Source organism: Anser brachyrhynchus, assembly GCF_964034855.1.
Source record: "Anser brachyrhynchus genome assembly, chromosome: 14".
Lineage (NCBI taxonomy): Eukaryota > Metazoa > Chordata > Aves > Anseriformes > Anatidae > Anser > Anser brachyrhynchus.
The window spans coordinates 8542076-8564588 of record NC_137709.1 but is presented as its reverse complement, the minus strand read 5'-3'; the positions used below and the strand labels follow the sequence as shown (position 1 = coordinate 8564588).

Genomic DNA, 22513 nt, shown 5'->3' with positions numbered 1-22513 from the left:
CTTTCCCACATACATTTACACACACACATGCACTCATACACAATTGATTGTTTCTTCTACAATGGCTCCATGAAGAAACAAAGAGTGTTACAAATTTAAGCACTCAGAAATCCACACAATTCTTGCTCTAGATCAGCACAAGGTGGTCACAAGGGGCAGAAATGACACCAGCATTTAATCTCAGAGTTTCTCATGCAATTACTCCAAGAGAAAGCACACACCGCTTGCATATTTCACTGAAGCCTAATTTTTCTGTAAATGTCTCAGGCACCGAAAGCACCACATCTAAACAGCTCTGTGGGTCCCTAATCCTGCCACCTGGCAGATAATCCTATTATCTGCTGCCTATCTGCTGTGCACGGGATCAGACCCGAGTGCACTGGATGGTCTCCTAGGAGAGTGGACAAGTAGCCTTGAACCACACCAAAAGAGCACCAAACTGCTTTCCCCCTAACCCAGGGAGCACTGTCACCTTTAGGGGGTGGTATGGAAGGGTAATAGCTCCATCACCCTGTTGGTTTTTTTGTTTGTTTGTTGGTTTGGTTTTTGTTTGTTGGTTTGTTTTGTTTGTTTAAAAATGAAAGCATTTGGTCAGTGAAGAATCTCTTCATGAGTATGCAAAGGTGCCATACTGATGCTCAGAGAGATGCTTGCATGGTATGAATCAAGTACCATCCCTGTGTGCAGTTTTTTATGAGCAAAGAACAGCCAATAAAACTGGTCACAGGTAATTATCCAGATTCCCTCCCTCACACCAAATATCACCAGGAGGCACCTCACTCTCTCCTGCAATAGCTAGGAGACCAACGCGCATGTCCAGGCTGCTGGACGCCACTGCAGATACCAAGCGTATAAACACTAGACAACATCAAATTTAATATCTGCAACCTTTACAGCCCTGACACCCACATGCTGATCTGCATAAGGGTGAGGGGGTGATTAGAAACAAAACAGAAAAACAATCTTTAAAATCTACTTAATTGCCTGTATCTACCCTCCATTCAGCCCAGAGAATTGTTCCTGGTATCAGCTGATGTGGGAGGTGAACCGTGAAAAAAACAGGTTTCACTCAAAATAATTCCATTAGGGCCTGAAATGGCTGGGTGAAACATGAGTAAGGGAAATCATCACAGAAACACAACAGCTGGGCTCCATGACGTCACTCGCAGGAATCAAAGGAAATGAGCTTATGAGTTATGCATAAAAGGGGTTTGTTTGTTTGTTTGTCTACTTATAAGGTTACAGTTTGTTTTCTGAATGACAACAACAAAAACAAGCTTTGAAAAATTTAGTCCCGATATTTTGCTCTTTAAGGTAAATCATTTTGCATTTATTGTAGCTGACAAGGAAATAAAATGCCTGAAATCCTTTCTGTTTTCTGTGCATGAAGACAAATTATTGTAGAAGCTATAGTACCATATGCTTCCAACAAAAATACAGTAGTACACTATCTAAAAAGTTATGAAAAAAAAAAGAATGCAGTGGTTAACATCTATATTATTGTTGCTGTCATTTGTTTGCATGTTTTGACCTTATTGGATAGCTTATCAGTAACTAGTTCTTCACAAACGTCATGTTTATTGTCAAGGGATATCAAATAAATGACAAATAACTGCTTTTAGAGTTCAAAGAGCAAAAAAATAACACAAGCCAGGATATTTACTGCAAAGGCTTCTGCCTCGTGTTTAGCTCACTCGCTTGTGTCTTACTCCAACATGTGCCTGAATCTTTAAGCCACAGCCTAGAAGACAAATTGGAAATCAAGGAAGCATTGCAGACAGACAGACCAGCTTCTATTTCCTTCAACAGTATGGGTTGAGGTCAACAGAAACCAGCTCTATAGTTGCTGGTTTCAAGGTAATCCACTTAATTATGTAGCAAAAAATAATTTACTAAATAATGCCATTCCTTACAATGCTCTTGTTACTGCTGGAGGGGTAAACAATCATTTCTGACAGATTCTTTTTTTTTTTCATGGAAACAGGAAGAAGAGCTATGAAGTCAGAGAGCTGGGATGGGATTCTCCCCACCAGAGCCACCACCCATGCTCCTTTCACCATAAAAAAAAAGAGTAACATCTCCTGAAGCGACTTGTGCTAGCATAACATGCATCTCAGGCACGATCCCCTTCAGGTGGGGTGAGTTCCCTCTGGATTATGCATGGTCTAGGTAACTACTTTGACTAAAAGTACAAGAATTTACCTCTACCTGCAGTGTCTCTGCAGTGCAGCTCACTCAGGCCCATGGTGGTCCTCGCTCCTGGCCGTACCCCTGACTCCTTTCCTGATGGACCTTCTGTCCCTGTGTTCCTTCTGGGCATGCCCAGCCTCACATCCCAGTTTCTGTCTCCCAGGTTTGGCTCCTGCCTCACACCGTGCCAACCTTATTCCGGTTTACAAGGCTGTAGCCTCAGACATTATCATAAAAAAGTGTCCACCGTAAAGATTTCCCCATAAAAATAAAACAACTCTGTTCACAAATAAATTAAGAATGTGCTTAAATCCCAGCGAAAGCAACGGAACATAAGCATGTGTTGAAAGCCTTTCCTGAATGGGGGCCTATTGCCTTGCTCTTCTTAAAACCTATTTCAGTTGAGCTCATATTTCTTGTTGGCAAGAACTTAAAAAGGAAAGAAGGAAAACACTTTTCCTATAAACGTTGAGCTTAATAGACCACTCTAGTATCCTTAATTGCCATATTTTTGTGTATTGATGTAAATACTTATTAATGGACCTTTCCAAGGAAAAAGTTATTCATATCAAAAGGTATTTTGTATCAAAACTACACAGCCAAATGAGTTTGCACTATTGTACACCATAACGTTTTGCAAAGTTAATTAACCTAGATGGCTGGAATGTGGGAGAATGTTTTGTTTCCAAATGGAGAGTGATTACAATATACTGGAGGCTGCTGTCTTGCCAACTTCCTTTTAATCAACTTTTTCTGTATGGAATGAAGGCCATGAAACATCTTAAAACTGCAAGCAACCTCTTCTCTCAAAAAAAAGAACGAGGCAGATTTTTTTTTTTTTTAAGTGGGTGAAGGAATCCACTGATGTAATAAATATATCCATGTATTCCAAGTATAACTTGGAGCCAGTCTAGTTATAAACTCCTTAAGATCAAGGTTCATCATAAAACTGGGCCCTACCTTTATTTTCGTAATAGTAGCGGTTGCCACTAGAATTCCTGAACCCCTTCTTCACGCCATCTGGAATGCATACATGAGCAAGTTTATGATGAAAAATATACTGTGCATTAGAGCTGGATTTTTTAGGGTAAAAGCAACTACAAAGGCAGTAATGTGCAGGGATTGTACATTTATTTTATTACAAGAACCAATGTGTTCTTTTCCTTTTGGTCTAACCATGCTGAAGACAGATCTTAGAAGCAAGCTTTGCAAATGAGTGCTATGGTATAGTTGTTCATTACATGGCCAGGTTTGTTCTGTGCTATCTGGAAACTAAAAAGACACACTTAAGTCTTTATCTACTGAATCCTGTCACTGTTTGTTTAATTCATTATATAGAATTTCAGCTGTTATTTCCAAGGTCAGTCCATGTCAGGTTTTATGGATAAAACCATGTCACCCCAATACCTCAGCATATGTAACTTCCATCACTGTTGTATTGGGACAACAGGTAACAAAACTCACTTTGGTGGCTTCCATGGTGTCACTGCAGTTGACAAGTGCTGGCACTGTCACCTTATAAGTTTGCTTACAATTGTCAGAAGCCAACTCTTAATCAAAATGTATGTCCAGACTGTATTTTCTATTCTGAGACTCTGTTTTCTATTCTGTGTTTTTTTTGTTGTGGTGGTGGTGGTGGTTTTTTGTTCTTTTTTTTTTTTTTGTCTTTTCTGTTTGGTTTGGTTCAGTTTGTTGGTGTTTTTTTGGTTGGTTGGTTGCTTGCTTTTTTTTGGGGGGGGAAGGGTTGGTTGATTGCTTTTTTTTAGCAAGAATACTGTGAAAGTTACCTTCTCTCTATTTTTCTTTACAAATTTTCAGCCTAAGTATACTAAATTTTGCTACAACCAAAAGTGGTAAAATAAAATTATATATTTTGGGTTAAGGAATCCTCTGGTTCAGGAAAGTCCTTAAGCATGTGCTCAGCTAAAAGACCATGTGCCATTCTAAGAAAAGTCAGTGTCCAGACACCATGTATTGTTCTGCACCACAAGTGAATTGAAGTCAAGGTGTAATAAACATGTGTTTTAAATCAGGTATGTGCCTTAAGTGCTTTCTCAAATAGTGATGGAGTTAAGCATGAGCTAAAGTCCTGACTTGGGGCTGCTCTTGGCCACTTTTCCCTCCTTCAGCTGAGAAAGGAGATTCCCTAGCCACAAATGAGTCTGTCCAGAGGAGGCACCTTCTTTATAATTTCCTAGTCCAGCACATGAGCATCAGCCTTCTGATTTTGCGAAGTCGTGGGGGGTGACTCTCGGTCCACAGGGCCACATTCCATAAGAAAGGCCCTTTGTAATAGTACAAGAACGTAACTTGCTTCAAAAATGTGAGCACTAGAAAGATAAGAACAGCAGATACTCAGCTGCATGTGCACCTTCCTTCCCTCCCCAGCACAGCCTACTTCTATCTCCCTTCAGAGGTTCATTCAAGGAGCTCACCAATGCCCCCATCCAGCGACAGGGATGTGAAACAAGTGATGCTGTTCGCAAATATGTGCACACACATGAGGAATGCAATCCTTCCTTTGTTCGTCCCTCATTATTGGCTAGCACAGATTTCCTTTAGCCTGTCTTGCTCTCTTTCTTGAGCTCTCTGGTATGACTCTGCCATAAACATTTCATAAATGTGAATCATTTGACAAAATAAATTCTAAAAATGCTTTGGACACCATCAGGCCAGGCCCCCCGATGTTCCCCAATGGGGCTGGCACGTTCGCAGCTGTAAAGTTCCCTGCAGCTCTCCCATCTCCACCAGTCACTGGCTCCTATTGAAATCAGCCCAGCTCCTGGCTGCCCCGAACAGGAAATCTTTCCCAACAGCAGTCCTATTTTCAACAGTAACTGCCAAAGCCGAGCCAAGGCCATGCACAAAAAGCCTAGTTTACCAGATGAATTCCCACAAAACACAAGTGACGCTATTCAGGATCTCATAAGCGGTAGGTCAGGGAATAAGGTGTTAGGACTCCTAAAGTTTAGCAGGAGGGAGCTGCTTGTCCCCTGGCCATAGGCTGCCTGCAGTACTGCAGGGCTAATTGCCGTGCATTCCTCAGCCATGATGTCACTGGATTGTGATGCTAACTCTTTCCCTCTTATGGATGGAGGGAACTTGCCGTATATCTCCGAGACACCCAAAAATACATGTGCTGACCCTTTAAAGAAAGAAAAAAAAAATCTTTTACCATATACCTAGCAGAGCCAAACTAAATGAAGCAGAGGTCTCTGTCCAGCATTTGGAAGCCAGTTAAAATAGGAAATCAGTGTTTCTCTAAATACACAGAGTATATTACCTTAGTCATAAAATTGGGGACTTTCAAATCTAATTTGTTCAGCACTAGCGCTGTTGAAGGCTGGGAAGTGTTCCAGAGGAAATCACCTCCACGCAAACAGAGATTAGCAGCTCCCCATTGCAGACATATGGAAATGATTGCCTATAATCTCCGGTAATTGTGGCTGTATTACATTCAAATCCTGTTTTCAATTTTCTTAAACTTCTAGACTGATTGTGTTATTAAATCATGCTGGCTGATGTGTTTAATAAGGACCTATTAAATGTTTATAAAATTAGGGAAATAAATACGGGCTTTTAGTCAGATTGTGTGATGGATCTGGTAACCTATTGTTAAAAGCACTGCTGGTAAAAACGTGTCTAAAGAAACAGACTTAAGGGCTCCCTTGGAGAAGAAACCCGGCGATCCTCGCAGCGCCTTCGCCGGCCGATGTTCGCGGATGCTGCGGAAGAAGAGAGGAGCCCGGCTGCGGGGGGCAGAAGCTTATCCTGCGAGGCGACAGCCCCCGGGGACTCACGGCGAGGCTCGGGAAGGGCCCGGCAGAGGCTCGGGGGTCCCCGGACACCTGCCCAGCTCCGGCCGGGGCAGTGCGGAGCTAGCCGGGGCTGCGCCTCCCCGGGCATCGCCGGGCGCTCGGCCTCGCTGCCCCTTCCCTGCCCGCCGCCGGGCTCCTCAGATAACGGAGATGCTCCGGGAGAGCGCGGCAGAAAAAAATGGAAGGAGAGGAATTAAAAGGAAAATGCAGGGCAGCACGTCCGACGCAGAAAAGAAGGGGCTGGAGCATCGCGCCGCGCATCCTGCTCCCTCCCGCAGCTCGGCTGTCGGTGCTGCCCTCCCGTGCGGTGCTGCCCATGGTCAGGGAGGACGCCTTTGTCTCGCAATTAGCCACCCTAAGAGCTCCTCGCTTTGGGGGAGAATCTTCAGTTTTTAAGAGTTAGCTCCACGCTTTCTTCGTTCCCAACTGCCTTCTGTAAGAGCTCTCACCTGGCTGTGAGCATCCAACTTGGTCCAACCGCGGCGCACATGCTAAAGTCATTTTGTGCTCTGTCTTAAGGGCAAACGTGAACCTGTTTTCTCCAGCAAATTAATCTTTTATTTTATTCTATTTTGCGGAGGGGGGGCGAAGAGTAAAGGGGGATTATAAATTAATTAATTGCTGAGTTTCTCAGCATAAAATGCACCGCACCATTATCTTTGCATAAACACACCATCTTTTAAAAAATATAACTAGCCCATAACATCGTAGTTACAGAATATTATCAAGTAATGAGGAACTTGTATGGTTCACATTAGAGACTTTGAAAGGTTTGAAGAGAATTGGATATAAGGTTAATATTTGGCAGAGCCTTGTAAATAGCCTGATTGTTATTTTATATTGGCTGAAGTATAAAAATCTGTGCTGCGTGCCAGCAAAAGCCGAGTGGTGTGGCCAGGTAGTTACATGGCTCTGTTGTTAGCCTGTTTCATGTAGGAATGTTCTTGCTCTCAGTAGGTTATTTTTTTGTGTGTCTGCTTATACTCAGCTAAAATAGAGCAAGGACCCAGCACGGCAATTATTTTTACTAAATTTTGTTGGTCTGCCCTCAGGGGACCTTCTCCCAGTTTAATTGTTGGAGGGATTGTTGCCTTCTGGGATTTTATTTCAAAATGTTCTTGTTAGAATTTGCTTTCTGAACAGAGTAAGAGCTTTTATTTTTTTTTTTTCTAAATTTAATCCCTTTTTTAATGCACAGGAAAAACGCATAAAATCATGTATCCTGAAATTAATAGAGGTGTTTCTTGATGCACAGATTTTAAAATTATTTGTCTAAAGATATGTTCAGAATTGATTATATTAAAGGGGCATAAATCTCCTGTCCCCCTCCCCCAAGCAGGAGGTTTGGAACCGAATTCAAGCAACCCAACTGCATTTTACGTTAAGACAAACATGGGAGAGATCATTTGTCTCTAGTTGTACATGAAATAGCTTATAATAGTTGCAGCTGAGTACTTGAAGTATATGTTAGAACCCTTTTGATATAAATCCCAGCATTGGCCTACAAAGATATTGTATTTATGCATCTGACAGGATTCACCCATAAATAATAATAGGAGAAAAATCCAAATTTATAAGCTGCTATTTCTGGATTTATTTTTAATGTGACTGAATATTCGCCCCACTTCTACAGCAGGCACTACATTAAGCAGAGCACGGGCAATCTGGTTGAAATCAACAGAAAGAAAATAAATACTGAAATGTCCCCTCGTTCAGCCACAACCAGTCACAGACAGGGGACAAGCTCCATGGGAGGACAAATATGATCCTGCCACATAATTTGAAAGCAACTGAGGAGTCACATAACCTATTTTGGTATTTTTAGATGAGTCTCTATTTGTTTGGGGAAAGCTCTCCCCTTTCCCAAACCTATGTATCTTCTTTGCCTTAAACTGTATTTACAGGCTATGAAACCTTTGCAGGCTAAATTTCAGCTCGTGTAAGTGGGCATCCTCCGATGAAATCAGCAGAGCAGTGCTGGGGTCTCGCTCACAGCTTCTCTACAAGTCTACCTGCTCATTTCTTTTAAAGAAAAGACTGGATGAGGTCAGACTTTATTCCCTCGCTTCCTCCTTCTCCACTACTTTTTGCAGCTAACCCAGCATCTGTAATTAATCTGATAGTCACTGCCTCGTTCGTCTTCTCCCCCTCTCTTTCCTGCACCCTTAGGGAGGTTTGGAAGGAAAGTAAGCTAAACGCAAGCATGCAGGTAGCCAAGTTCACCCTCTATGTCAAAGCACTTTTTTCCACCCAAAATAAAAACAGCGTGTAGGCTGAAACTCTGAAAGGTAAATAAGACCCTTGAGCCTTTAAAAAATAAACTCATCAATTAGAGCATTTGAAAAGCCTGGATGTCCATTGTCAGATCTAATGTTAACAGTTTAGCCCACATACTGGACTTGTTCGCTAATTAATCATGAAGCTGAACTGGAACCCTCAGCCTGGATCTCTAAAACCCTCCACCTCACAAACATCTGCCTCGATGATTCGCCAGCCCTTGCTGCTTTCGTGAGCCATCAGCAAGTTTGGGAGGCCTCAGCCGAGCTCCCTGCAGACGAGAGCCCACATCACAGAGCTACCACACGTAATGCAACATAATTTTTCCCAATTAGTTGTCTCTCTTCAGGAAAGGCCTGAGGCGGATGCAGCAGACAGATCCCTAGAGAGCGTGGTCCGTCTAGGTAGGCTTGAGATCACTGGCGGATCAGAGTCAGACTCGAGGTGTGTGTGCATGTATAAAACACAGGGATGGGGAGAGCTCACAATGCAGCCAGTCTTCAATATTCCCAGCTCTTATGCAAGGAACAAACATCAGAAATCCACATTATTATAGAGGACAAACAAAACTGAAATAGCAGCAGTTTAAAAATCTCATCTTATTTGACACTGAAAGTAGAAGAGAACCAAACAGAAGATAAAGTTAAAAAAATAAAAAACAGAAAAAGACTCAATTTGGCACTTTCACAAGCTCTACATTGTTGTTACTGTCAGAGCATACTCTACGGTTGTTTTTAGTTTTTTTTTTTAAAGCATGAAAATTGCAACCGTGCTTACCAAGGAGGGCAAGAGGCTGGTGGCAGCCTGTGAAGGAGCAGCACCCTCAGCAAGGGCACCCCCAGCACGGGCACCCTCACCTGCACCCAAGGCAAACCACTCCCCATCTTGTCCCAGATCACGCATCCAAAAGAGAAGGGTGGGAACCAACTGACACAGGCCACCCCATGGGGTGGTTAGCACTAAGCAGGGAATATCCACATGGTTCCTTGAACATAAAAATGCCACTCAAGCATCACTCATTCAAAACCGCTTTCTGTTCCTCATAGACCACTTCTGTTATTTCTCTGATTTCTCAGTTGCTGAGACTGCAGTGGAGACTCTCATTGCACAAAGACCAACAAAGTCAATGGCAATATGTTTGCACTGAATTTGGCCAACTGCAATGTTATGCTGGGACTGGCAAAGTCTTCTCTTGACTCAGCGCTTTGGTGCTACATCCAAGTGTCCAGCACCTCCCTGGATGCCCAGCTCCCATCAGACAAACTACAGGGGTGGGGAGAGGGGAAGAACATGCAGCCTTCACTCAGCAAAAGATAATTTACGGAGATCTCAGCCATCTGCTGAGTTCCTCTGCTATGGTGACTTCACTGACTTCAGAGAGGTTACTTTTGTGTTGAGGAAGAAGGCCGAGGGACGGAAAGAACAGCACAAAGCATAGTGATGGACCCAGATGGCACTTGGTGAAGCTACTGTTTACCCAGCTCCTGAGGGACCACAAAATATCCTCAAATGGGGCGTCTCCAGGATTAAAAAGCCTGGCAGCTCAGACAGACAGAACAAAATGCTCCCCTGGAAGGGCAAGTTGTGAAAGCAGGGCTGGTTTCAGACCAACAGTGCCTGCATGGAGAAAAAAATCTGGGTATCAAGTACACATACTGGGGAAAATGAAGGCTGGGGACGAGATGGGGCGTATGTGTGAGAGACTGTGAGAAGCAGTGGTATTTGGCATGGATGGCTTAAAATCCGCTCAGGGTGTTTGGGGACGGTGTGCAGCGCTTTTATTGCTTTGGCTCAGCTGTTCTATTGCACAAGTGACAGCTAAAGGGTCTGAAAAAGAGGGGAAGAATGGAAAAGTGAAAGGTGGGGAAGCTTCAAGTTTTATGTCAGAGCAATGTCAGGCTGCAGGAGAGAGAGAGATGATGTAATAGGTGGGTGAGAGGGGGAGAAAGGAGGTTAATGGGGAACTGTAAAATTTCAAATGCAGTATTTTATTACAGTATTGAAACTGATGCTTACAGTTTAACAATAGGATTGGCATGGAATAGCTTAGTGGCGTGAGCCAGCGGTGCCAGGAGGATTTATGATTTTATTATTTTTTTTTGCTTTTTTAATATTGCAGAGGGAAAGCCTCAGTCTTGTTTGGGTTGACAAGCCTCAAGCCTGGTGAACTAGAGTATGTACGGAAATGTTAGCCACTGGAAATCTGCCTGGACTTACTGCTCCAGGGGAAGGAGCTAGTGCTGTTGGTATTTTATGGCGTCTGTTGTTTCCTTCAGATGCAGAAGAAAAGTGCCAGAGAAGCAGAAGCAGAGCTACCTGTGGGCAGCTGTGCACTCCTCAGGAAGGAGCTCCCGCTGGAGGTGCCTCTTTGAGATCTGGGAGTCTCCTCCAGGCTGCCCCAAGCCCATCTTCAAATGACAGAGATGCTGCCAAAAAAGCCTTATGAGCCCAGACAGGGTGGAGCTGGGCTCTTTATGAATCTGGTTTGTGGTCCAGAGCATTGTACAATAATAAGCATCTTGTGTGGTCGTGGGACGCTTTTCCCAGCCTCAAACATGGGGATTAAAATTGTTTCCTGCACTGATGGTCAGTGCTGGATCTACAACCACGTCAATCCCACCTATACCCAGGGACTTCAGCGATGCTTGACACCATGGGGACTCCATAGATAGGACTGCACAGCAGGAAGAAATGCTCCACAGGGAAAGCTGACAGGGCATGGCAAAACATTTTTGAAAAAATCCCAAAGGTGAGTAATGGGGGTCAGTGTATGGGGAGCACACGCTTGAAAACAGGCTCACAGTATTCCTGCTCGTATAGACTATTGCACAAGGTAAAATAGATCAGGAGGGCAGTCTTGCACTGAAAGTTTTCTTTGCTTTTGATTTATATGAAAGCCACCAACCACTATCCCGCTGGCATAAAGCAGCAAGGATTCAAAGCTCAGCCTCTCCTGCAGCCCCAGCCAGCAGCAGGTCAATGCCCCGTGCCCCAGCCAGACCTGCATGGGAAAGCACCAACAGCCCCATTCTGCTGCATGCAAGGCAATGGAGAGAATCGTAAACAATCAATCTTAAATATAAGCAAGCAAAATGATTAATTCAATAAAGCACTTGAGACAAGGAGTTAAAATATCCAGGAAAGGTAAGAACTATGCTCCATCAAATTGGAGAAACATTCACAAAAAGAGGAGCCAGACAGGCAGATAGCAATACACACACAGTACGTCCTATTGTGTATCACAAGGTGCACCAGCATATGCTTTCCTTTTCCAGTGGGCAGAGTGCTTGCCAACACTTTTATGACCTGGGAGACCGCAAAGAGGGGGCAAAGCAGAAGCTTTCCCTCTTCTTTCCCTGCTCTCAGAGGAGACACAACCCAGAGTTTTAACTCCAGCAGGCTGCCCTGTCCCCTACCCGACAGCTCGCTCAGCAGAGGACCACGCTGTGCGGACACACCGGCCACCTCCAGCAGAGACAGGTCAAAGATTCCCTTGTTCCTCACAGCTCTTTGGCTGCTTCTGCTGCACCCTGCTTTAATCTGCTTATAACTGACAAATAAATAAACACAGGAAAACAGAAACATAAGTCCCATGCCACTGTGACCACTGTTTCTGGGAGGAGCAGGCAAGCTTTGGGCACAGTGGGGTAGCAGATGAATGTCCTAAACAAATGGACATAGTGAAAAGAAGGTAAAGCACGATCAGAAGGGAGTTGTGGGACCTGGGCAGAGGGAGGGAGGCTCCCTACGCCTCCTCCATGCTCTGTGTCAGGAGAGGTCCCTGTGCATCTCGCACCCGAGGCTGGCTCCCAGGGCCCCAGGGAGGTTTCTGTTCTGCAGCAGCCCCCGAAGCCCCGGGCCCCCTCCTGTGCCATGGGCGATGCCGTCCCCTCCCTGCCACCAGCAGCAGTGAGAGGTGATGTTCTGCAGAGCAGCTTGCCGTTCTCCAGTTTCCCTTAGTGACCAAGCTACATATGTTCGGAAAACTGAATTTATGTTGGTGGCTTGTTGTTCCCAGCCAGAAGATTCAGTCTGATTTGTATATAGCTCTGCATAAATTCCTCGTTAACCTTTACAACCATCTGGAGCGAGAGTCACTCCTCGCATCACAGCCGACCGCGGCAACGGCAACAAGCGTAACCGAAACCACCGGGCTTTACGAGGCCGTGCTGGGGACCTCGCCCAGCCCCGCAGCACAGCCTCAGCACCATCCTGCTGCCTCCAGACCATCCTGCCCCGTCCGGGGGGAACACATCGCCGAGCAAAACCCACAGTGGTGCCTTCCCCTGGGAAGGGGTGGTTATTGCTCGTCTCCCTCCGCAGCACAAAACCTCTACCTTCTGTCGCTCTGTTGAAGAACAGGCAGACGCTTAATGCGAGGCTGCCGTGGCTCCGACGGCAGCCGCGTGCTTAATGCTTCAATTTCCACATTTTATTTTATATGTAATTTAAAGCCCATGGTGCCTTAATTGTAAAATAGGCCTTATTAAAATAATAGCTTGAGAAGCAGTGGGGTACCCTGCGCAGCGGAATGAAGCTTTCTATCTTAACTGCTGTTTACAAGGATTTAAAAGGGAGGTACAACCAAAATAGAGCTGTGGAGATGTTTCCAACATGAGCGATGGACCAAAGACCACTGGATAATTAAGCCTCTTCCCTTATCCTTCCCCTCACCCCAGCATGCTCTCTCGCTCTCCTTAGCTATCCAGAGCGCACCCTTCGCTGCATTTATGATTGATGATGCAGTACGGATCCTTCGGTACTGGTAAGCAACGTGGGGTTTTGATTAATGATGCCAGTGGCACTCCCAGAAGACCAACAGCAAATAATACTGTAATCAGAAAACAACTAACATGACTAGAAAAATAGCAGGGCCCTACAAGTTCGGAGAAGTCTTTCTTGTCTAAAATCACCCATCTACTGTCCAAAGCATACTTTTTGGAGACTCCTCATGACCCCTAGGAGATGAAGAGCACGATCATCAAACTCTGATCTGACATTATACAGAATCAGAGTGGTTGAGGTTGGAAGGGACCTCTGTAGATCATCTCATCCAACTGCCCTGCTCTGGCGGGGTCCCCTAGAACACATTACCCAGGTTGTGTCCAGATGGCTTTTGCGTATCTCCAGGGAAGGAGGCTGCACAGCCTCTCTGGGCAACCTGTTCCAGCACTCAGTCACCCTCACAGCCAAGGATTTTTTCCTCATGTTCAGACAGGACAACCTGGGCTGCAGTTTGTGCCCACTGCCTCTCATCCTATCGCTGGGCACCACAGAGTTCTGGGTGGTTCTCTCTATATATTTGAACTTGCTTTTTTATATTTATCAAGTTTTGCAAGCTTTTTTTGCATGGGTAATTAGTTGTTGGGTTGCGGATGACATTTTAAACCTTTTTTTTTTTTTTTTTGAGGAAAACTACATTTTCTTTTGTTTAGATTCCCTACATCTTGGGTTGTGCAAGGGTAGCCATGATCCCTCTGCAAGTCTCTCTGGGCTGCTTTGATTTATACAGTGCCTCGAGTGTCCCAGGTAATGAATGAAACAACGATCAACCACTTTGTCACACCTGATCTTCCTGGAAGGTGGGGTGAGAGCTCACCTACACACAAACCGCCCATTGAGTTTCATTTTGTCCTCAGCTTGGTGTACTCCAGACATAGTGAGGCTTTGTAAGGCTTTTTTTTTGTAAGGCTTTTTTTTTTTTTCTTTTTTTTTTCTCTCTTTTTTTTTTTTTTCCTATTTTCCCCTCTGCTGTGTGTTGTACCCACTTCCTCTTGAATCTGCAAGGCTTGGCAAGGTCTCTTTGCCCACTCAAAGGGCATGTGCATTCTTCCTTCAGACTTCAGTGGGATGTTTCTATGCTGAAGGATGAAACAGGAGGCACGGTGCCTCCGGGGTTTGCATGCTGTGGCTTCTGAAGCCTGTCCTGCTGCCAGCACGAGCAGCCAGCGCTCATGCTGCAGAGCTGGGTGACTGCACTTCTCCTGCTCTCACGGCAGCCTCACTGGTGATCACTGCTCTCACTGACAGCTCTCCTGGTGATGAAAAGCCCTTAAAACCCAACCAAACCAAAAAACATTTCTGGATGCACTTCAGCAACATCAGCAGATCAGTCTTACAGAGGAACTCTCACTATCTGGGCCTGAAGGCCCTTTTAGCTTCTATTTTTTTGTGCACCTTCACCATTACGGACCTCCCTGTGCTGCCAACGAAGGACAGGCCCACCTCCTAACAGGATCGGGCTGCCCATGGGTCATGCCATGAGCATCCCCAGTTTGCATCCGGCGGAGCCGCAGAGAGCCCACTGCCCCCTGCCCTCGCACTAGCCCAGCAATGCTGCCTGCTTTGCCCTGGCACCTCCTCAGTGCACGGGAGCACGGACATTTCCCATGCTGGATCTGCCGCTGGGCAGCGTCCCAAAAGATATAAGGTGAGCTGGTGTCCTTGCACCATCCAGGTCCTTGTGCTTTGGAAACCCTGGAGAAGATGGCAGAGGCTCCTTTTACAGCTCAGGGGGACCCTCCTGGCTGCACCCCCAGAAAAGACGAGTGCTGGCAGCACGCAGGGCTCCACATGTCCCCCCCCCCCGCCTGCTCCACCTGTGCGCTGCCCACAAGTCCCTTCCCCCAGGGCTGATTCCAACTTTCCAAGCCCATCAGCAGATTCACACCGCTGCAATTTAGAAATAAAATAAAATAAGAATAACATAGAAAACCCGCAGGAGAAATATTTCCTTTTTTCGTCCTCTAAAAGTACTATTTCCCCGATCGCACTGGCAGGGGGCCCACTGTCGGATTATTTAGTCTGACTCCCGAAGCAGGAACAGATTTATGATTCAAAATCTCATGAAATGGCAAGGCTAGAAACTTTATCAAACGTTATATTATTGGAAAGAAGAGATCCCCAAGAAGGATCCAAGCTAGCTACCTTTACAGCTGTGACATCTCTACTGTATAAAGAAGCTATTTCATGTTGTCTTTCAGAGGTGTTTAATATGCATTGTTTTCCTCCATCCCTTGCACCCTGACAGAACAATCCACAACTTTTAAGGAAGCATATTAAAAACCAGCCTGAATACTTTCTGAAATATTTACAAAAATTAAAAATATTTTAAATGAAAACATTTTTGAAGGATGTGCTTTAACACAGCACAAGACATACATGCAGTACATGCACAAGAAGAGAGACAAAGCCTCTTCCTTCGTTGGGCTGCTGCAGATCAGGCATGCTGAGGTCTGTAATGAAGGCTGCTAACGAGGTAGTCCAGACCCCAACCATTTCCAACCAGCAGCTACCCTACAGCAAGAAGTCACTGAGGGGCCTGAAGGCATAGGTCTGCGGCAGGAGGGATGTTCATCACTGCTAAGTCTCTTTACCCCTTCCAATACACTCTGGGAGCTGGAATAAAATTCTTAGCACACCCCCTTTTGAAAGAGCCTGGCAGCCAGCTTCAGTGACCAAGCTATGAGAGTTAACTGACTAGGTTTGCTAGGTTAACGTTTGGACTTGATGATCTTAGAGGTCTTTTCCAACCTAAATGATTCTATGATTCTCTGGCTGACAAGTTTAATATCAGAAGCCAACAACTGTGTGGCTATATACTTGTGTGTTTATTTATGAACTTATACATTGGTATATAACACATCTGCATGCAAGGGTCTTGGAAAATTTTTAAGAAAATTAGTTTTTTTCTTGGAATATAACAAGTCATTTATAGTAGGTGAAACGTTTTCCAAATATATTTGACCTTATTAAAAAAATCCTAATTTAGTGAATGCTTCAGATATTTTTATTAGTGCTTTTTATCACAATTACGTCCCAATTCAGTAATGAACCCTGAGTTTGACTAGGCTATTCTTAAAGAGAAAGATATAAGAAAAATATAACTGAAACATCAAATGGGTCCATTCTGAACTCTGCAAATTAATAGCAGATTCTCATTTTTAACATCTTCCATAAAATGGCTGTTTTGGGGGAAAAGAGGAGAAGAATGATTTTTCTTTGACCTGTTCTGGCCAAGTTTTCCTATAAAACAATATAGCATCACTATAACGTACCTGGGATCCAAAATAAATGCATGTGTCTCACAATATCTCTACAAGAATTATCAGTAATACTATATGTTCCAGTTTCAGATGGTTTTAATCAATCTTTTAGTATCTTACATGTCTGCCTATTAAGCCAGAGACGATCACTTGGACTCTGAACCCTCTCTTTCTTTGTAAAATCATCTTGAGTATTATTAAATCATGTTGTTGGATCCCTGGAATTTCTGGGTTTCATCAGTATTTGCCCTCATTTTTCACATGGCAAAGTTAAGGAAATATCTGGTAACATTTTAATTCCACGTTATTCAATGTGGCTTATATAGGTGTGGTGCAATTGAGTCCTACACAGGAAAGGTTGATTTTAAGTCCTGGCAGAGTGATTAGCTGATTCCCAAAAGATATGGATATAAATTTCTCCTAGGCACATCTGCCCTGTCTGCTTTTAATTTTGAAACACCAGCTTTAATTTAGAAACTGTACTGTGAGCTCTCCCTTTTGTGAGCAAGAATGACATAATTTGCTGAGCAAAGACCCAGAGCCAAGCTTTTTGTCTTAAGTAATCAATGAGTAGTAACCAACAGATAAATGCTCCCTCACTAATTCTCCTCTGCCTTCGCAGGTTATTGCCCCACGTGGATCACGTCTTAATGGAGAGGCAGAACTGCACAGCCCTCCCCTCGTCTTCATCGCTGCCGACATCACCTCCTCTCACATTCTTGATCAGCTTCCCTGTGGCAACAGCAGCCGCGGATCACATGGAAAACTAATATTAGGAAAGTATTTAATGTATTTATAGCTGTCTTTTAATGACATTTACCAGCTGGAAAGGAGGAGGCCTGCCAGCACCGTGTGATCAATCAGCTTTGAGGAACTCCAGCAAGTGCTCTCAAGACCACCAGCAAGCCCTCCTCCAGCCCTGGCTCCAGCGTCTCCTGTTAGGCTGCAGATCCTTGGGGCGAATCGGGCTGACAGTGTGTTTGCCTGGCCCTTATCACAGGGGGACCTTGAATTTAGCCCAGGGCTGAGGCTGCTGCAGTGTACAAATAAATAGTGCTAATTCTTAGACCAGAGTTTAGAAATTTCTGTTCTACATCAGCCAGGCAATCTGTGAGCATGGGACTTATTATGAACGCCCTATATAGTAAATTTAGTGTGCCAATCAGTTTTTCCAGAGGACAAGAAGAGAGACTACTGAAGCCTGTGCTTGGCCATCGTTTGCAGCAGACCTTCAGATCTCTCCTTACAACAAAATGTTATCAGACAGAAGTTCTGGCGGTTGCAGGAAGAGTTACCTGCGCTTGGAAAATTGCAAAGATCAACTCATATGGAAAAGATCATGATTGAAAGGTCCAAGTAAAGCAATTTTCTGCTTCCCAAAAGATGTGGATATAAATAGAACAGTGCCTGAAAATGAGCAGGCAGAAATGAAATACAAACGCAAACAGAGAGCAAGTCTTCTAAAGCAAATAAAGGTTTTACTATATTTGTCCCCAAACACAGTGTACCAGACCCATCAGGCAATGCAAATTTTTTCTCTACCCTGCTTCCCCAGCTCCTGCGACACATAAGGGAGGCTGAACACGATCACTTTGTGCAGTAAGTCTGAGCCATTATTCTGCCTAAGTTCAGGTTGACCTAGAGAGTAGTAATTCGGAAGAAGCACACATTCCTGGGGCCACATTATCCCTGGGAAGCCATGCTCCACCGCTGCAATCCTGAGCATCCACGTACATCCTGAGGAGATGCTCCAAAGCTGTTTCATGAGCATCATGCCAACCTCTTGTTTTAACATCAAGGGGTCTTCAGCCATCTTATCTGTAACTCTGATTGCTCTGACAAGTTGTGGAAATACATGTCATTTAATGTGTAAACCTATAAAATAATCATTTGCTTTCTGCGCGCTTGATGCTCAGACTCCAGTGAAATTTCTTGAAGGAAAAAGCGCCACTGTTGTTTGTTTCCCCCCCCCCCCCCCCCCCCTTTTTCTCTGAAAGAGACTTTTACAGCTACCGTAGGAGTTCATATCTCTTGGACTTCAAACATCTGTCACTATTTTCTATCCTTTTCCTGCCTGAACAGATTGTACCTAAAATATTTTGGGTCTTGTTTCTACTTGCTATGTTTAATTTCTTTCTTGCTAGCTGAATTGAAATTCATATTCAGACATGGAATAAAGGGTTGTAAATGCTCACCATTTACAAGACAGCAGTTTTGACAGTGAGAAGGCAGGGGGATGGAGATTGCTTCAACTAATATTTAAGTAATATAACTTAAAAATCCTGTCCTCTTATAATTGCATAACTTTGAATGGGGACAAAAGGAGGCCAACAGAAACACGCAATGCCAAAAGCTGCAGGATGAAACACCTGAGAAATAAGTCCCCTGTGAAAGCAATCCCAGCAAAACACCTGTAGAATTGGTTGAAAGCTTCTAAAAACTTTTAGTGGTTTAGGAACAAAAAAAATCTCAAACATGAGGATTTTTTTTCCTTCCTTTTTTAAAAAAATAATTCATTTCATCTAATTGAAAAGATAAAAACTCAAGAAGGGGAAGTCCTTTGGGATTTGTTTAGCAGGTTTTATTTCAGCTTCTGTGATTTGGTCTGGCATTAAAATTAAATATTTTGCCAAACTGTAAAAAAAAATAAATAAAATCCTCAGAGCTCAACTAGCAAAATTAATCTGATCGACGTTCACTTTAGGAGAACTTATATTCCTAGCCTTCTCTATGGTGGCACTCAAAGGAGCACAAGCATAACTTGTGTTCGGGGCAACCCCTATTCTGGAAGTAGATGCACACACCCCTGGGAAAGGGTGATTTTCTTTCAAGAAACTGTCAGTGCAGTATTGCTGCTGCCTTCTCAGAAAGCTTTCCCCACAATCTCCTAATGAATTTTCAGAGTTCTCAAAAGGTTCCTTTTACAAGCTACTTGGATAATACCTGTAGCTAAAATGACGCTACGGTATCGTTTACTAGGAGGCAGCATTAATATGTCAATTAATAGTTTTACAACTGGGTAATAGGTTTTGTGCAAAAGGCATCACCAAACCAAACCCAAACTCAACAAGACTGAGTGCAAAGCTCACTCTGTAAGAGGACTGAAGACAACAATCCTTCTGCATCCAGAAAGGAGAGTTGGGGGGTCAAAACTTTGAACAGGAATTATTTATCAACAAGTGAAAATTGTCACTTCAGCTGTAGACTGAGTCCACTTTACACAGAAGAAAAGGGGCCTCCGAAGTGAGTGAATGTCATCGCAGGTTTTGGGTTTGGTTGTTTTTCTTATTTAATTTAAATTTTCAGAAACACTGATGCACTTCCATCACTGCTGCTCTGTTCCTCACATCCAAACTTTTATAAGGAAGTCCACAAATGGGAGGGATTAACTAACAAAATACTGAAGGACTTAAGGAGTCTTGGAGAAATAGCAAGATGAATTTCTCTCAATTGCTGAAGCAACTCCAGAGGAAGCTTAAATGATGAATAAGTAGAGATGATGACATGGATAATGAGAGCATCTACAAAGATATTTTGCAGGGACTGTCATTTTCTCTGTGTTTGTACAGTGCATACGATCAGGGGACCTGACCCATCTGACTTCTCTAGGAGCTACTGCAATCCAAATAACAAATAAAAATAATGAGATTAAATCTGAATATGTGATAAAAGCCATTAAGCCGCAGGGCATATCCAACCCACCAGCTGCCTGAGGGGAAGGTAGGGAGGAAGAAATTTTCCCCACAGGCAGGTCATCCCATGGCTGCTGTCCCTGAGATTTCTTGGATCCTTCTCTGAAATGTCTTGTCTTGTACTCTTCAAGATGAGAGACAGGATACTGAACTAGATGGACAAGCAATCTGATCCACCATGGCAATTCCTGTGATCCCATAGAGATGCCATGAATAATTCAGATTTGCTGCAAAATATCTCACACTTAATGCAGGTTAACTGATGTCTCCATGAGAAAAGATCATATAACCTCTTTGCAACTGTCATCACCACCATTTAGGTGTGGATTGCCAGTTTATGGGTGCATCCCTGCACAGGCTGTTAAAATGAAATGTAATTAAAATTACAGTTTGATGTCACAGAGGGCTCAGTCACAGAAAACCTTAACCAGTCTCTTTGGTGGTTCAGCAATAAAAGAGAAGCCTGGCTTTTAGTGAACTTATATGAAATAATTCCTTCACCCTTGTTCCTTCATGTAGGTTCTGCTTCTAGCCTAACTACAAAAGCGTCATACAATTAAAAAAATTATTCTGAAGCTTGGACATCTACTAAAAGAGAAGAATGGCACTAGAGCACTTCTGAAAATATGTCTTGAGGTCACACTTCTGAGACGGTTTTGGAGAACTGTGAATAGAAGAAGATCCAATAAGGAATTTCCAGCCCCCAGAGTAAAATATAATGAACGAAGAGAAGGTTTAATAACTTCAGGACTTTGGCAAAGACCAGACTAGCTCAGTAACTCTTGGGAAAACAAAACAAAACAAATAAATGTAAGTTTAAGAATTAGCTGTATGAAAAGGCATAAGAAAATATAAAAGGTAAAAAAACTCTGCTAAATTCTTTGTGGCCTTGAGGAATGGACATCTGCAAAGAAGGAATCTGGTCTATATTCAAGACTACCTTGTAAAGACAAATATTTGTCTTCAATATACACATTTATATGCAGACAGGATTATGTGCACATACAGCCTCTATTTCTTTACCTACACGGAGCTTAAATTTGATATAAAGTCAGAATGTCGATGAAGAGAATAAGAAAACCTTGTAAAGGCAGTTAATGGAAAATGTCTATGTTGGGATAATGTAATTGGTCCCTGCAGAGTATTACAGGTTAGGGCAAAATTTTAGATAGTGACAAAGGAGAAGAAGGGATGAATGCATGGGAATTTTCCCCCTTTTCTTAAGAACAGCAAGTCCCAGCCTGGGCAGGATCAGGGAAAGCTGGTGTAAGGAGCTCTTGCCTCTTCCTGAAAGCAGGAATCAAGCTAAGAGTCAGAAATTTTAAAGGATTGCTTACTTTCCTGCTGCCCAAGAAACTTTCAAGGGAGAGTGCGTGGGGATCTCAGTGCTGGTCAATGGGAGTTGCACAATGGCTCGGGGGAGGCAGGGGGTCACTAAGTTCAGACTATGACCATCTGTCTTTGAGGATATACTATAAAATACCAGTTTTATTATCATCACTCCCTGTGCCAGCCTCCTTGGGGCATTTCTATCAGTAAATTACATCGCCAATCTCTATCTCAATAAGGTTGTTGGATATTTATTTCTGTTTTCCTTCTTCAAACCTAAAGGATCTGGCTTCCTTCCACTGAAACTGAGATACTATCACTGACTTCAGGTGAATCATTATCAAGTTACCTACCCAAACAGCCCAGATGAATGTGCACACTCACAAACTAGAAGAGGAAAAAAATACCTTATGGTTTTGTAAAGTGGAGGTCCTCAGAAGAAAGGGAGGGTGGTTTGCAGACAAAGATGACCTCGGTGAGCCTGTGTCTGCCTGGGTATGCAACATGTCTGTAGCATATATTTAAGACAGATGAAGAGCTTAGGAAGTATAGAAACATGGATTCAGATGTGTCAGCTAGTATGCATAAAAACAGCTGCTTAAAAATAATGTTTAGGGTTTGCCTTTATGCAATGACAGGAAAGGAATTCAGTGTCAAAGTTGCCTCAGCATTTAGCCACATGTTATTTTACTCCAAAGCACACTGTGCTCTGATCCTTAATTCTTCCAATGCCTCCTTGAACTACAAAACTATCTATACAGATCTCTCCACACTACCTATCAATAACAACCGGATTTACTGAGCTAATAGCCCTGTCATTTGAGCTGGCCTGCATATAACACCTTAAAAAAAAAAAGGAAAAAAGAGATCAGGACAAATGTAACAAGCAAATTGAAACCCTACCAAGAAAAATGTTTGTGTTATTTTTAATATTATCCAGTCCTTCCAGCCACACAATACTGATGACTCGATCTGAAGCGGTATGAGTCAGTCAAACACTACCCTCAATAACAAGTCACAATCTGTGCAATCCGGGGAGCACGACTGAGACAGCCTCTGCTGCCCAGACTACGAGCTCTTTGGGGATGCATCTTCTGCTGGGGCCTGTGAGAGACTGAACATACTGTCAGCAGTTAAATAATATATCCGTATCATCACCATA

General features: G+C 43.5%; 2 long non-coding RNA genes across 3 annotated transcripts in view; one reads left to right on the top strand and one right to left on the bottom strand.

Annotated features, from left to right (window-relative positions):
- The window catches only part of LOC308177907, an 81581-nt gene extending 76253 nt beyond the window's left edge, over window positions 1-5328 (bottom strand). Inside the window, exon 1 of the long non-coding RNA XR_013939480.1 lies at window positions 2203-5328. This is a non-coding gene — a long non-coding RNA (uncharacterized lncRNA). The remainder of the gene's footprint in view (window positions 1-2202) is intronic.
- Window positions 933-17264, top strand: LOC308177906. 2 transcript variants are annotated; one of them, XR_013939478.1, is made up of 4 exons: window positions 933-1314; window positions 1735-1857; window positions 1985-2169; window positions 16953-17264. It is a non-coding gene; the product is annotated as an uncharacterized lncRNA (long non-coding RNA). The 2 variants fall into 2 exon arrangements; XR_013939479.1 differs by lacking the exon at window positions 16953-17264 and having other exon boundaries at window positions 1036-1314; window positions 1985-2210.
- The last annotated feature ends 5249 nt before the right edge of the window (window positions 17265-22513 follow it).